At 45.6% G+C, this 16,018-nt stretch overlaps 1 protein-coding gene across 4 annotated transcripts in view; it reads left to right on the top strand.

Annotated features, from left to right (window-relative positions):
- Window positions 1-1,506: 1,506 nt before the first annotated feature.
- Window positions 1,507-16,018, top strand: part of DICER1 (dicer 1, ribonuclease III) — a 72,735-nt gene continuing 58,223 nt past the window's right edge. For 2 of the 4 annotated variants that reach the window (XM_023546537.2, XM_003408853.4), the window contains exon 1: window positions 1,597-1,686. The gene's annotated coding sequence lies outside the window, so the exon portion shown is untranslated. Of the gene's footprint in view, window positions 1,526-1,590; window positions 1,687-16,018 lie in introns of those variants that run through there. The other 2 variants (XM_064292914.1, XM_023546538.2) reach the window with 2 other exon arrangements.

Genomic DNA, 16,018 nt, shown 5'->3' with positions numbered 1-16,018 from the left:
TAAAAAGAAACAAATGAAATTAATACTAGCACAGTATACAAAAAATAGTATCACTTCAACATGTAATCAATGTGATAAATGACCGAGATAATTTAAATGCTCAAATAGCCACATGGGGCTAATGGCTGATGCACTGAACAGCCTCAGACAGTGTCTAACACATAGTAGGTGCTGTTGTTGCTTTTGTGAGTTGTCTCCAGTTGGCTCCCCATGCATGCCCCACCCATATGTTACAGAGTAGAACTGCTGCCTCGGGTTCTCTTGGCTGTAATGAAAGCAGTTGGCCAGGCCTTTCTTCCGCAGTGCCGCCGTGTGGGTTCCAATTGTCGGCTTTACGTTAGCCACAGATCACAAAACCGCTACTAAGCATGGTTGCTGCTACTATACCTCACCGGGAGTAAACCAGTCTTTCAGGTGAATTCTTTTCAAGAGATGCCTACAAAACCAAAAACCAAATCCGTTGCTGTGTAGTCCATTCCGACTCATAGCGATTCTATAGGATAGAGAACCGCCCCATAGGGTTTCCAAGGCTGTAATCTTTATGGAAGCAGTCTGTCACTTCTTTGTCCCGCAGAGCCGCTGGTGGGTTCAAACCACTGGCCTTTGGGTTAGCAGCCAAGCGTTAACCACTGCACCACCAGGGCTCCTAGAGATGTCTCCATTTGTGGACAAATGAGGATTTTCTGTAAGGCAGCCCCTAACTTCATCTCCATCCATACTTCAAGTCACAGCTACAGGGTACGGTAGATTTGTTCAGATCTAGTCAAAGGAACCAATGACACCCATGCGGCCGCTGCTCCATTTCAGCATCAGGTTATCCCACTTCCCAGAGGGCTGGGGGTGCAGTGGGGGGTCTGTTCTCTCCAAACTGCGGGGTGCCTGCACCGCGAACGCTGCAGTAAGACGCCGGGAAGCAAACAGGGCAGCAGAGGCCCCCGCGGCCGAACGCAGGGAGGAAGCAGGCGAGTGGGAAGGTGCTTTACAATGGAAGGAAGGTGGCGAAGGAGAGCGGAGCTCTGCAGAACTCCAGCCGGCGTGGGCGCCAGAGGGGGCGACAACGGAGGCAGCGGAGTCCCGAGGGGCAGGAGACCCTCCCGAGGGCCAGTCGGGCCAGCAGCTCCAACCTCCGCGCGCGGGGCCGGGGAGGCAGCCAACGCGCCGCCCGGCCGCAGGCGGGGAACGCCCGGGTCCCGTCCGGCTCCCGTCCGGCGCTGGGCCGCAAACGCAGCCCCGGCCGGCTGTCTCCCTGCTCCTGAATGGCTGGGGGGCCGGGATTAACCTTTCACCGCCGCGCTGCGTCCAATCACAGGCTGGCTCTCATGCCGCCGCGGGGCGCGCGGAACGTGGGGCGCGCGGAGGGGGCGGCGGCGGCGCGGGTGCCAGTGGGATTCTCCAAGCGGCCGTGCGCCGTTGCCGCGGGCCGAGCGCGGGCTGCGGGCGAGCCGGGCGCTGCGCAGTCTCCGCAGGCGCCGGCGGGAGGGGCTGAGGCGGAGGCGCGGCGCGGCGCAGGCGGCTCCAGGCCCAGGTGAATGGAGTAACCTGACAGCGGGGACGAGGCGACGGCGAGCGGGAGGAAATGGCGGCGGCGGCGGCGGCGCCGGGCGGCCCCAGGCGGCCTGGGCTGTGACGCGCGCGCCGGAGCGGGGTCCGATGGTTCTCGAAGGCCCGCGGCGCCCCATGCTGCAGGTGAGGCGGGCTCCCGCGGAGCCGCTTTGTGTCCGGGCGCGGAGTCGCTCCGCCCGGTCCGCTCCCGCCTGCGCGCCGAGGCCTCGTGGGCGCCCTGCCCGGGCCCGAGCGCGGCCTTCGGGCCTGCTCGCTGCCCCGGCGCCGCTGGCAGATGGCGCGGCCTGCAGGGCCCGGCCCGGCCGCCCGCTGTCCAGCTCGGCCCCGGACTGGCACAGGCCCAGCGCCCGCGCCTCCGCCCGAGGCGGTGCTTGGGAGCGACTCCCCGGGGCCGCTCTGGCATGGAGCGGGGATGCGGCCCCGCGCTCACCGCTGACCCCCAGCCCGGTGGAGGGCCGGGGTCTTGACAGGTCCAGTTACAGAAATGAGGGTGGGGAGGAATTAGCAGCGGTGGGACGCGAATGCATCCTGGGGACCTGCTGTGCTCGGGGTCGCTGCGCTGGGCCTCCGCTGGCACCTTCCAAAGGGCCAGCACGGAGTAGACAGGGGCCCTCCAGGAGGCTCCCGGTGCTGGCAGGAGAGCGGGAGCCTCGGGCCCCTCCCGGGAAGGGTTGTCTGTGTTTACTGGCAGGCGAGCAGATCTGGGTCCCCAGGGGCCAGTGGCCTAGGCCATCTTTTTGCCCCTCCCCTCCCATGTTTTTGTGCATGACTTCTGCCAGGATGCCTGGCCCCTGCAGATGGACACTTTCCTAAGGGTTTGTAACTTTGGGAAATCAAGTTAGCAGTACTGATTTATGTGGACTTTTTAGAGAAGCTGAGCTTCTGTGATGGCTTTGCCTGCTAACAAGTACTGAGCTAACAAGCCACTTTCTGTATCTTTAGTGTTCTGAATATTTGTAAACACGTGGAGATGCGTGCAGAGTTCTTGCTCCAAGGATCACAGTCGGTGCTTTCGTGAAGAAAGTCATGCTGCAGAGGACACGTTACCTAAGTCTAAATATTCTTATGACTACCAGATTTTAAAAACGTGCCTCTGAAGTCTGTGCTTATCCAGGTTCTTTTGTCTTTGAATCTTCCGAAGCTTTACAATCTTGCAGTTGTCTTCTTGTGGCTTGTTTTTCGCGTGCAGCACGCTCAGCGAATGGAAAAGGGCACAAGTCAGGAGTTAAGTAACTTCGAAAATGTTTTTTTTTTTCTTTTAATATGCTTTAAAAAAAGCTGAATTGAAACAGTGAAAGTTATATTGGTACAAACATTAAACTCTTAATTTGATTTCTGAATAAAAACTGTCTTATCCAAGATCTCAAATAATTTGCTCTATTAAAAAATGGATGATGGTACAAGATCCTGAACGAGCTTGCAAGTCTATAGTGGTTTTACTAATATTAATATCTTTGGGAGCTAAGTTCTGGAATAACCAGTTTATTTTGGAAGGCATCTTTTTTAAAGTAGCTGCCTACCTGTGGTAAGGTCCCTGCGTGGCGAAAATGGTTTTGCAGTTGACTACTGACCTACAGGGTCACTATGAGTTGGAATCAACTTGACAGCACGGGGTTACTAACGTGAATATTGGCAGTTGGAACCCACCCAGTGGCACCTCGGAAGAAAAGCCTGGCAATCTGTTTCTGTAAAGATTACAGCCAAGAAGATCCTATGGAGGAGTTCTCTGTAACACATGGGGTCACCATGAGTTGGAACAGACTCAGGGCAATGAGTCTGGCTTGGTTTAATACGCTGCGGTACGTGTGTATTACCTGTAACGCATGCCGTGTACAGGAGCCCTGGTGGCACAGTGTTTAAGCATTGGGATTCTAACTGAAAGGTTGGTGGTTGGCTGTGAGTCAGAATCGAGTCAATGGCAGTGGGTGAATGCTGTGTATGTATATGTACAGTGAGTCATAACGCTATGAGTCAAAATCAACTCCGTGGCAGTTGGTAGATGAGTAAATGTCGTGTCTATATATAGTAATGCGATAAGACAGCAGAGCTGCCCCACAGGGTTTCCAAGGCTGTAGTTATTACGGAAGCTGACTGCCACATCTTCCACGAAGCGACTGGTGGGTTTGAACCGTCAACCTTTGGGTTAGTATAAGCACTTACCCACCATGCCACCATGACTCCTTGTATTTATATGTACACATATAAAATTATTTCAAAATTTCATTTTCAGGCCGTATTTTTATAAATTTCGTCTGTTTATAGATTAAAAGCACTATAAAGATTGCTTTAAATATGATCGTTATAAACATTGGTAATGGTAACCCAAAAACCTAGTGCCGTCGAGTCGGTTTCGACTCATAGCGACCCTATAGGACAGAGTAGAACTGCCCCATAGAGTTGCCAGGGAGCGCCTGGTAGATTGGTAATGGTAGCACGAGTTTATGGATTTTCTCATGGCATCAAAATGCTATTTTAAGAAAAGATGAATTAGCTTTAATTTGGGAAGAAGAGACCTTCTTTTCCTACAGTTGTCTCTTGGTGAGAGTTCACTTTGTCTTTTTATGTTACCTTGAAAGGTTCAGTTCTGATGCTGTATTATCCATGTGGCCTTGTACAAGTTGTATAGCTGGGTCGTTTTGCTGTCGCTGAGCTTTAGGGTCTTGGTTTTGGAAGACGTTTTATTTCGATGTGGCTCGTGATTCTCAGCTGGGAGTGATTTTGTGGTGGTGTGTAGCTGATGGTCCTTGGACTGTTGTGCTACCTTCTAGGAAGGGTGACTTTTATGGCGCTGAGCTTTTTATTCCCTGCTACTGCCTTGAGACAGTGGATATTTCATAGATATTCTCTTGCTTGAGACCTTCACATCCCACAGTCATGTTTCAGCTTACTTGTGGCAAAGAAGGGAAGGGACCCTTTTATTGAGTGCCTCGTTATTCCCACCATGTTCCAGGTCCTTTTACATACAGTCTCTTTTAATCTTCGCCTTGGGGGAACCCTGAGAAGCTCAACGTTGTCCATATTTTATAGGCAAGGAAAGTAAGACTCAGATTATTGCCCCACGCCGTGAATCTAGTAGAAGTGGTAGACCCCAGATTGAATCATGGTTTGATTCCGGAGCCCTTGTATGGGTGCTGTTTTCATTCCGTTCCATTCCATTGCTATTCCAAGTAGATTTTAGGGGAAAAGCCTTCATAATGTCTAGTAAGTCCTCAGTACTAGTCTAATGAATGAAGTTAGAGCTAACCTTAAATGTTCAGGTGACCTCGGGGTGTTTGAATACTTCGGATGGTTTCTTGATCATCAAAACCTAGACTCGCAATTTATTGCAGTATGAGCTTTCTCAGAGGTCTTCCAGTTATTTCTTATGAACAGTGTCTCTGTGTCAATAAAAAGCTGTGATCTCCTTGAAGCCTAGGGTTCATTCGTTTTTTTCCCCACAATTCCTATCATAGTGCCTGGCAAGTAGGCATTCAGACAACTGAGTTCATTCTGTTGATCAAACATGGAGCTCTGTCGTGCTCTGTGGGATGCTAGAGTACTGGTAAACATCTGTGTTTAACTTGGGTAAATAGTAAGGTGCAGCCAAGTGTTTTATCTTGTTTATCTCATGCTCTGATTTTTGGGACATTCAAGAGTTTAGCTCATTCTAAAAGCCTAATGGGTGTGTATATATTATATTAGCCCTTGCTCGCAAGTTTCTTTGAAATAATTTCTCCATTGTTATGTACTTACGATTTGCCAAAGTAGATTAAGATTTTCTGAGGCCGCATTGTTTCCCTGGCATGCTACCTTCTTAATCTGTGAGGCGTGAACCCTTGAGTCTGTGCTTTCTGATTCTTTGATGTTTACCAGATCCTTCGCTTGATAAAGCCTGGTTTTCACTTCTTACTAATTTCTGCTAATGTCTAAAGGAGCTCTGCAGGAACAGCCGTTTATTTATTCATTTGTAACCTGCCGACTTCAAGAACGGACTTGAGATGATCTTAGAATAGTAGATGGGTATTTGAGAGGACTACTAAGATAACGGTAAAGGTGGGGGCAGGGGTGGGGCATGAAGGGAACTGCAGGGGGACAATTAGATGAGAAGCTTAGATGGAGTGGGGATAGCTCAGTGCCTGTGTGTGCATGTAACCGAAGTTAGTACTTCTTATTCGCCAAAGCGAAAGAGGAAATAGGACTAATTATCGCTTGTGTTGATTAATGAAAGGAAGTGTTCCAATTAATCGGGAGAAACAGACTTTTCTCTAGGGTGAAGAATCATTAATCATTGGGAGCCTTACATAAAATGACATTACCAACATGTGGAGAAAACGCTCTGCAGTTCACAGATGGTACAGAAACATTTGTCCAATGCCATTTTAGACAAAGGAACTGGATCAGAACCTCAGGCAGATAGAAAGGCATTGTTAATACAGGTGTCGTCATTCTGGTTGTTGGAGTCGTTAGAGTCTGTCTTTCAGACGGTGTCTCTCAAATATCAATTGTCCCATCCAGGCGTTTGACAGATGCTTCACAGCCATCTGTTCAGGAGTAAGCTCCCTTCCGGCCAGTACAGACAGTCAGGATTTCCCAGATAGTGATGCTTGGTGCCAGACTTTGGGAATGTGTGTTCGTCTGAAAAATAGGACCGCTTGTGTGGTGGCGTACACTTGTGAATGAATGAATACAGAGAGAAGAACATTTTTTTTTTTTTGAGGTCTAGCTGATGAAATCACAATTTTCAATCATATTAAGATAGCCATTGTTAAAGTAAATTCTGAGTGCAAAATGGCTTAACGCTGGCGGAGTAGTGGTTGAGAGCTATGTCTGCCAACCAAAAGGTTGGCAGTTCAGATCCACCAGGCACTCCTTAGAAACTCTGTGGAGCAGTTCTACTCTGTCCTATAGGGTCGCTGTGACTTGGAATTGACTTGATGGCAACTGGGTTTTTTTTTTTTTTAATCTAAAATTGTCACTGAATTGTTGAGCCTCCTTTAGTGTGTGAAGTTACTGTACTTTTTAAATAAGTGACTAAGAAGATGCCACAAGAAAACATTTGTCTAAGGATGTCAATAAGACTGTTCTTGAAATAAGACATGGAAGACTTAAAATTTGGCCCTAGTGCTTTGATCATTAATTTTCGAGGCTCATCATGACATGCGATGTTGTTGGCTGTGTTCACGTTTTTAGAAGGTAAGGATTAAGTACTTGATGGGCATTCGGCACCAGACCCAGGGCCTGGCATATAGGAGGTGTTCAGGTTTGTTGAGTGAATGAATTAGTTTATAATACTTTTTGAAGCATTTAGAAGGAAACACAGTTTTGTAGAGAAGAGTCTTCGGGTTGCATATTAAGACTTTTGCAAAGCTTGTTACTGTTAATTCTGATTTTGGAGCACTCAGCCTGTCTGGTTCCTCTCCATTTGTGAGGTGCATGTAATTATATGCAGAGAAACACTGTGGACCGAGGGTTGGGTTAAGAATTTCATGAAAAAAGATGGCTGTAAAAATTGACTGGTACTGTGGACTTTCTCACTGTTGAAGCAGGCTAACCCTGACTGATACTGTGGACTTTCTCATTGCTGAAGCAGGCTAACCCTGATGGGTATTGTGGACTTTCTCACTGTTGAAGCAGGCTAACCCTGACTGATACTGTGGACTTTCTCATTGCTGAAGCAGGCTAACCCTGATGGGTATTGTGGACTTTCTCACTGTTGAAGCAGGCTAACCCTGACTGATACTGTGGACTTTCTCATTGCTGAAGCAGGCTAACCCTGATGGGTATTGTGGACTTTCTCATTGTTGAAGCAGGCTAACCCTGACTGATACTGTGGACTTTCTCATTGTTGAAGCAGGCTAACCCTGATGGGCATTGTGGACTTTCTCATTGTTGAAGCAGGCTAACCCTGACTGATACTGTGGACTTTCTCATTGTTGAAGCAGGCTAATCCTGATGGGTATCATGGTTATGCTTTTTTAGGTGATGGCTTGTTGTGTGGGATAAAATAGGGCTTTTTAAAACCCATTCGGAAATTCTTTTGGGTATTAGGAAATAAGCTCAGCTAACCAGTTCAGAATTTTAAAAAATAATGTACTTAAAGAACTCAGATAATGAGAGAAGAATCTTAATTTAAAAATTGATCTTTGAAATGGTGTAGAAAGTTTCTTTGATTAAAGAGGGAAAAGTAAAGAGAAAGGTGATAGATTTAACTAAAATACTTTGACATATTTTGAGTTCCCAGGATTTGTCTTCCCTGGTGGCACAGTGGTTAAAGTGCTCAGCTGCTAGACAAAAGGTTGATGCTTTGAACCCACTAGTTGCTAGATGGAAGAAAGATGTGGCAGTCTGCTTCTGTAAAGATTACAGCCTTGGAAACCCTATGGGGCAGTTCTGTTCTGTCATGTAGGGCTGCTATGAGTCAAATTGACTCTATGGCAGTGAGTTGGGGTTTGAGTTGTGGGAAATAGTAGAAGGGCATGAGAACCGTGCCAAGCCTGAAGGTCTGAATGGCCTCCCTGCCTCTGACACGTCCTGCTGCACGGCCACCACTCATGGGGCACACTGAGGAGTAATGGTATTTTGTGCTTTTTTACATTTTGCAAAATTAAATACTAGTATTGTATCATAGCATTATAGGGGGTGCTTAAGAGCAAGTCTTTGGCATCCGAGAGTCCGGGCCTCACATCCTGATTCCTCCAGTTCATAGCTGAGGAACACTGAGTGGATGGCAGCCTCTCTGAGTCTCGGCTGCCTCGTCTGTAAACTGGCCATCATAATAGTCTCTATCTCTTGTGGTTGTGAGGGAAATACCATAGTTCCTTAAGCTTTTAGTTTGGTTATGGCACATAACCAGCCTTCGATAAAATTCAGCTGATGCTATTATTTTCCCTTTAAATGCATGGTTTAGAGAAAATTTTACTATAGTCTTAATGCTTTTAAATTATATTGTGACCCAACATGCAACATTGAGATGCATGTCCAGTGTTATAACGGGAGATGAAGAAGAACAGACAGTCTGAGAGCAATATTTCATAGGTAAGTTTTCTGTATTAAGGGTTATCCATACTGGATCAGACACATGGTTCAGCTGTTGTCAGAACTGCATGGGGGTGCTGTATGACTTCCTCTAAGTTCACAAGGAGGAGCAGAACTCAGATCAACAGGCAAGGCTGATTCCTGTGAGGCGGAGGTCAGACACGTCTCCTCTTTCCGCCGTCTTTACCGGTTCTGACACCAGCTCTCCCACCCACGGCTCTCTCTCCTTCTCTGCTGAGTTCGATAATTCATTGCAGTGGCCACACAGAACTCATAGACCATACTCAGGATTGTGGGGGTTTATTAGGGAAGTAATGGGTTACAACTCAGGCTCAGGAACACTCCTGATACAGTTCTTATATCAGGCCAGCCTCTTTTCAGCTGTGCTTGCAGGCACACTTCTGTCTGACCCTAGGCCTCTGGCCTGCTCAGGCAAGTGTTACAAAGCTCTTTTAGCCCCTGCCGGAAGTCCCCAGAGGTACCCCATGTACTCAGCTTTCTTGCTGTGTGGGCCAGGAAGTCTACCACATTGTCTCCTGCCCTCATTTCTCTGCCGCCGCTTCTTTCTCTCTGTCTCTGTCTCTCCTGGTTCCAGGAGCTTCTCAGCACAGGGATGCCAGGTCCAAAGGACACGCTCTGCGCTCCTGGCTGTTGTTCCCTGGTGGTGGTGGGATCCTCTCTCTTCCGCCTCTGGCATGGCTCACCTTAAGCCCAGCAGGATGACAAGACTGACCAGCCCCTTTGGTGAGCCCCAGTTACCCTGTCACACAGTCCCGCCTGATCACTCTGGTGGGAGTTACAAGGCCATGGCCAGAAAGGCCACACAAAAACGACCCATCGCACTGCAGCCATCTTAGTTGGGTCTCTGTAACAGTGATATCAAGTGTAATAGTACCTTCAATATCGCTAACTTTCCCTAAATAAGCCCTTATTACCTCTTGGGCATGAATAAGTAAATCGTCATTGCATCTGTATTTTGAACCAGCTTAAGCTTTTTGTACTCATTGGAGACCACTGATTTGTTCAAAGAAATGAATATTGTCCCTAGAAAAATGCACCTGTACATACTCATGATTTTACATAAAATTACAGGAAGCACGGGGGTGCCCACCGCATCAGCCCCGTCCACAGACACTTGATTTAGGCTGTATCTACACACACAAAGACAAGTTACAGGTTAGCAAAGGAAGCCACCTCACCCTCCCCTCCCCCCCCCCAAAATTCTGGGTAATTGAGGAAGAATGATTGGTGGAATGGAAGGAACAGTGTAAAATAATGAGTGGTTAAGAAACGTGTGTTTTAGTTTGGACTTACTTCCAATTCATTAGCTGTGTGATTAAGGACAAGTCGCCCTAACCTTTCTAGACTTGGTTTCTCACTGGCAAAATGAGAACATTTACTAAGTCTCCGAGATATAGCCAGTAATCTTCAAAGCCCTCTCATATAGCTCAGGGACTTCTCCATTTCAAGCCGAGAATCTGGACTAACTATGGGACAAGGGATGGAGGGGGACTGCATTTGGTGAGCATTAAGGCTTGCATATGGGACAGTAGGAAAGGAGAAGATGGAATCGCGAGATGTTCTGAGGAGGAACTGTGAGGTGAAAACCGTGGGAAATAAGACTTGGAAATGAGAGAGAGTCTGATTTTGCCTGGAATAGATGGCAGTGTCTTTCAGAGGCAGTTGAGTCTTTCACCTTCTGTCTCTGCATCTGGTACAGCTTAGTAATGTCTGTTAATGAATGAGAATCCCACAGAAACTGTTCAGAGCTTTCCAATCTGATCAGTGGAGTCAAGAGCAAGTAACCCTTAAAGAGGCTGCTGGTGCTGTTAGAGCTACCTCGAGTTTTAATTTTAAAAGGTTATTAACATTTTGTATATAACACTGTACTGAGATTACAAGTTATTTTCAGGGTCACCTATATTATACAGTTAAACATTAAAAAAAATCTCAATTACTAAATATTAATATATACTTGTTACATATAATAAACTCAAGCAATTTATTAATCTTGGGCCAAATGTAATTTTGAGTGTTTTAGGGAAAATGCAGAATTGTGTTGATAAAAATACATGAACAAATAATAGAAAAGCCTGAATTAGGAATTTAAGTGATCATCAACACTGAACTGAAGTTAAGGCAAGGTGCAATTTCTAAACACTGCTAATGTCTTAGGAGTAATTCTTTCTTATGTGATATATGGGTTTTAATTTCCAACCATTCTGCAATAAAATACATGGAATAAGGTATCAAACAGTGTTTTCCTTTTGGGATATGTTTGTAAGAGAAGTTTTCATTGATGTGTGACAATTCTCAAGGAGAATATTGTTTGTACAGAAACTAGCACTAAGCCCCTATAACTCTCTAAATTTGTTGGGGCCGAACATTAGGAGAATTCAAGGAAGTTTTTTACACATGAATAGGGTCTATACTCAGTAGGGAGGTAATTTTCTCCAAGCCTCTTTAGCACTTTATATATATATGGAAACCCTGGTGGTGTAGTGGTCAAGAGCTACAGCTGCTAACCAAAAGGTTGGGAGTTCGAATCCACCAGGTGGTCCTTGGAAGCTGGGGGAGGGGGGCAGTTCTACTCTGTCCTGTAGGGTTGCTATGAGTTGGAATTGACTCGAGGGCAACAGGTTTGGTTTTTATATATATATATACACATACCCACCCACATACATGCCAAACCCCCTGCTGTCGCGTATATTCCAACTCATAGTGACCCTATAGGATAGAATAGAACTGCCCAGTGGGTTTCCAAGGCTGTAATTTTTGTGGAAGCAGACTGTCACATCTTTCTCCCATAGCACAGAGCACTTGGTAGCTTCAAACCACTGAACTTTCAGTTAGCACCCGAGTGCTTTAACCACTGTGTCAGCATGGCTCCGTGTGTGTGTGTGTGTGTGTGTGTGTGTGTGTGTGTGTAAGGAGCCTTGGTGACATAGTGGTTAAAGCAGTCGTCTGCCAACTGAAGGGTTGGTGGTTTGAAACCACCAGCAACTCTGCCAGAGAAAGATGTGGCAGTCTGCTTCCGTGGAGATTTTCAGCCTTGGAAACCCTATGGGATTGCTATAAGTCGGAACCGACTTAATGGCAGTGGGTTCGGGGCCATGGTGGTGCAGTAAAGAGCTTGCCTACTAACCAAGAGGTCAGCAGTTCCAGTCCATGAGCCACTCCTTGGAAACCCTATGGGGCAGTTCTACTCTGTCCTTTAGGGTCACTATGAGTTGGAATCGACTCAGTGGCAACAGGTTTATATTGATGTGTGTGTGTGTGTATTTGTGTCTATATGGGAGTCTCCAGGTGGTGTAAATGGCTAAGGTGCCTGCTGCTAACAGAAAGGTTGGTTGTTCCAGTCTATCCAGAGGCACCTTGGAAGAAAGGCCTGCTTCCAACTTATAGAAATCAGCCATTGAAAACCCCATGGATGGAAAAGAACCACATGATGATCTAAATCAATGCAGAAGAGGCATTTGACAAAATCTGATACCTTTTTATGATAAAACACTCAACAAGATAGGAGTAGAAGGGAAATTCCTTAATAGAATAAAGATCATTTATGAAAACCGACAGTAACGTCAAACTAATGGAGAGAGACTGAGAGTTTTCCCATTGGATTAGGAATGAGACAGGGATGCCCACTGTCAACACTGTTCTGGAAATCGTAGCCAGAGCAATTAGACTAGGGGGAAAAAAAAAAAAGATACCCATACTGGCAAGGAGGAAGTAAAACTACCCTTTTCGCAGATGACGTGATTCTATATATAGAGAACCCCAAAGGATCCGTAAGAAAGCTGTTAGAACTAATGAATTCAGTGAAGTTGTAGGGTGCAAGGTCAACACAAAAATCAGGCAGGTTTCTTTACATCATCAATAAGCAAGAGGAAAAGGAAATGAAGGAAACATTAACATTTACAGTAATACCTAAAAGAATAAAGTACCTAGGAATAAATTTCACCAGGAAAGCGAATGACGTGTACGCAGAAAACTATAAAGCATTGCTAAAAGAAATCAGAGAAGACCTAAACAAATGGAAGGACATTATGTGTTTGTGGATTGGAAGGCTTAATACAGTTAAAATGTCAATACTACTCAAAACAATCCATAAATTCAATGCAATCCCCATTAAAATTCTAAGAGCTTTCTTTCCAGAAATGGAAAGGTCAGTCCTCAAATTTATATGGAAGGGCACAAGGAACTCCGTATAGCTAAATCAATCTTGAAGAAGAAAAAGGAAGAGGACTCTCACTTCCTGGTTTCAAAACATACTGTAAACCCACAGTAATTAAAACAGCCCGGTATTGGTATAATAATAGGCATATAGACAATTAGAATAGAATTGAGAGTCCATGCATCCATGGTCCACTGATTTTCAACAAGGGTGGTAAGTCCATCCAATGAGGAAGGAAGAGTCTCCTCAATAAATGGTGCTGGGCAAATTGGATTTCCACTCGCGGAAGAATGAGTCAGGATCCAGCACTGAAACCATACAGAAAAACAATTCAAAATGGATTGAGAACCTAATTGTTAAAACTAAAACTATAAAATTTTTGGAAGAAAATGTAGGGCCAAAGCGGTGGGACTTAGTTTTTAGCAATAAATAAAACAAAAACGAACCTTTTGCCATCGAGTCGATTCCGACTCATAGCGACCCTATAGGACAGAGTAAACCGCTCTGTAGGGTTTCCAGGGAGCAGCCGGTGGATTCGAACTGCCGACTAGTTTTGGTTAGCAACCAGACTCTTAACCACCGACAACAGAAGCATGAGCAACAAAAGACAAAATAGATAAACTGAACTTCATAAAATTAGATACTTCTGTGCATCAAAGGACTTTATCAAAAAAGTGAAGAGGCACTGTACAGATAGGGAGAAGATTTGGGGGAACGAGATATCTGATGAGGGTCTAATTTCCAAAATATATAAAATACTCCTATAACTTAAGAAAAAGACAACCCCAGTAAAAAACCATGCAAAGGACTTGAACAGACATTTACCAAAGAAACATACAAATGGCCAACAGGCACGCACAAAGATACTCAGAGCCAGTAGCCATTAAAAAAAAACACCAGACCCATTGCTGTTGCGTTGATTCTGACACGTAGAGACCCTATATGACAGAGTAGAATTGTCTCATAGGGTTTTCCAGGCCGTAATCTTTATAGGAGCAGATCACCAGGTCTTTTCTCTTGCAGAGGAGCTGGTGGGTTTGAATCGCTGACCTTTGGTTAGCAGCCCAGTGCTTTAACCATTGCATCACCTGGGCTCCATTAGCCATTGCCATCGAGTCGATTCCAGCTCAGCGACCCTGTAGGTCAGAGCAGAGCAGCTCCGTAGGGTTTCCAAGGAGCAGCTGGTGGTTTCAAACTGCCAATCTTTTGGTTAGCAGCCTGAACTCTTAACCACTGCACCACCAGGGCTCCTCATTAGCCGTTAGGGAAATGCAAATCAAAACCAAAATGAGATACTATTGTACCCCCATTAGAATAAAAAAAAAAAATTTATTTTTATTTTTTTTTATTAGAATGGCAGTGATCAAATACAGCCGTTGTGGGCGAGGTTGTGGAGGAACCAGGAGCCTTCAGCCATTGCTGGTAGAAATGTAGAAGGGTACTACCACTATGTGAAATAGTTTGGTGGTTCCTGATACATTTGAACATAGAATTGCGGTGTTGTTGTTATGTGCTGCCTAGTTGATTCCAACTCATTGCGACCCTGCAGGACAGAATAGAACTGCCCTGTAGGGTTTCCAGTGAGCAGCTGGTGGATTCTAACTGCCTACCTTTTGAATAGCAGCCCAGCTCTTAACCATTGTGCCACCAGGGCTCCAGTATGACCCAGTAATTCCTGTCTTGGGTATATACCCAGAAGGGCTGGAAGCATTGACACAAACAGACACACGTACACCAGTGTTCATTGTAGCGCTAATCACAATAGCCAGAAGGCGTATACAACAAAATGTCTTAAATCAGCTGATGAATGGGTAAAGGAAGCGTGCATAGAGATACGATGGAATGTTGCTCAGCCGTAAAGACGGATGAAGATGTGCAGCCTGGAATAAAACATGCTGAGTGAAATAAGGGCATCATAAAAGGACATGTACTGTATGACCTCACTTACAGGAGACAAGCAAATACGGAGAAGCCAGAAATCAGTAGTTACCAGGGGTGGGAGGGAGCGGGGAGGGAGTTTTTGCTTAGGCGGTATTGAGTGTTAATGGTAGTGGGATACTTTGGAGAAGGATGGCAAGAATGACTGCACAACGTGAAGAGTGTGATCAATGTCACTGACTTATACACGTAGAAATTGCTGAATTGGCATATGTCTTGTGTATATTTTTACCACAATAAAAAAAATTATATATTAAATATGAAAAAAAACAAGCCCTGTGGAGCACAGTTCTACCCTGACACACATGGGGTCTCCGTGAGTCGGAACTGACCCCACAGCAACTGGTGTGGTGTTTTGGTTGGATGTGTGTGTGTGACATGAAAAACTTGTCTTGCCTCAGCAGCAAAATGCTCTAAAAAACGCTCATCTGTGTTATCTATACTGAGTGAAGAAGTTACACAGTAAGTTATAGTTTCTTATAAATGTATCTATTTCACTATGTCTGAGTCTCCGTTATGATAATACTCTCTCTTAAGGTAGCACTTTTCATTTCACTAGAGGCCAAAAAGTCGTTATATAGCGTTTGTAACAAAGCAGTAGATCCGGATTGGTCTTCAGCTCAGTTGACGACCTTAGAAGAAATTGTGAGACACAGAGTCAGTCACTGTGTATTTGCTGAACACCTGTGTTCCGGGAATAAGAGAGACCAAGAGAAACGTCAGTGGACGGGGTTGGTTTCAGTTGCCGAGGCTTTACAATGAAAGGAATATTTGTATGTGTTGACACAGACTCAGTTAAAATACTCCATTTGGGTCTGTGAATTGTAAATTGGGTCTGCTCCCCCTGGAACCCCCTGGGGTCAACAAAAGGAACATCTAGATGCAGCTTGTCTTGACTGGCAGATCAGTGTAAATGGGCCTCTCCTTTGAGACTGAATCCACTGGTCAGTCCAGTCAGCTCTGACTCCTGGTGACCCCAGGTGTGTCGGAGTAGAACTGTAAATTCTTTAACCCCAATGGGGTTTTCAGTGGCCGATTTTTTGGAAGCATGTCGCCTAATCTTTCTTCCTAGGTACCTCTGGGTGGATTTGAACTTCCAACCTTTTTCTTTAGCAGCTGAGTGCGCTAACCGTTTGCACAACCCAAGGGCGCCTACTAGAGACTATAGCGTATTGTGTATAGTGGAAATAGAAGGTTGGAATCAGACACAATTTTAGATAGAATTCCAGCTCTTCCTTTTGTCTGTGGAATGACCTTAACCCCATCCAGTGCCCTGGAGTCGATTCTGACTCATAGCAACCCTGTAGGACAGAGTAGAGCTGTCCCGTA

This window comes from Loxodonta africana, chromosome 10 (genome assembly GCF_030014295.1).
Source record: "Loxodonta africana isolate mLoxAfr1 chromosome 10, mLoxAfr1.hap2, whole genome shotgun sequence".
In the NCBI taxonomy this organism is placed as follows: domain Eukaryota; kingdom Metazoa; phylum Chordata; class Mammalia; order Proboscidea; family Elephantidae; genus Loxodonta; species Loxodonta africana.
This window is presented reverse-complemented; position numbering and strand designations above follow the sequence as displayed.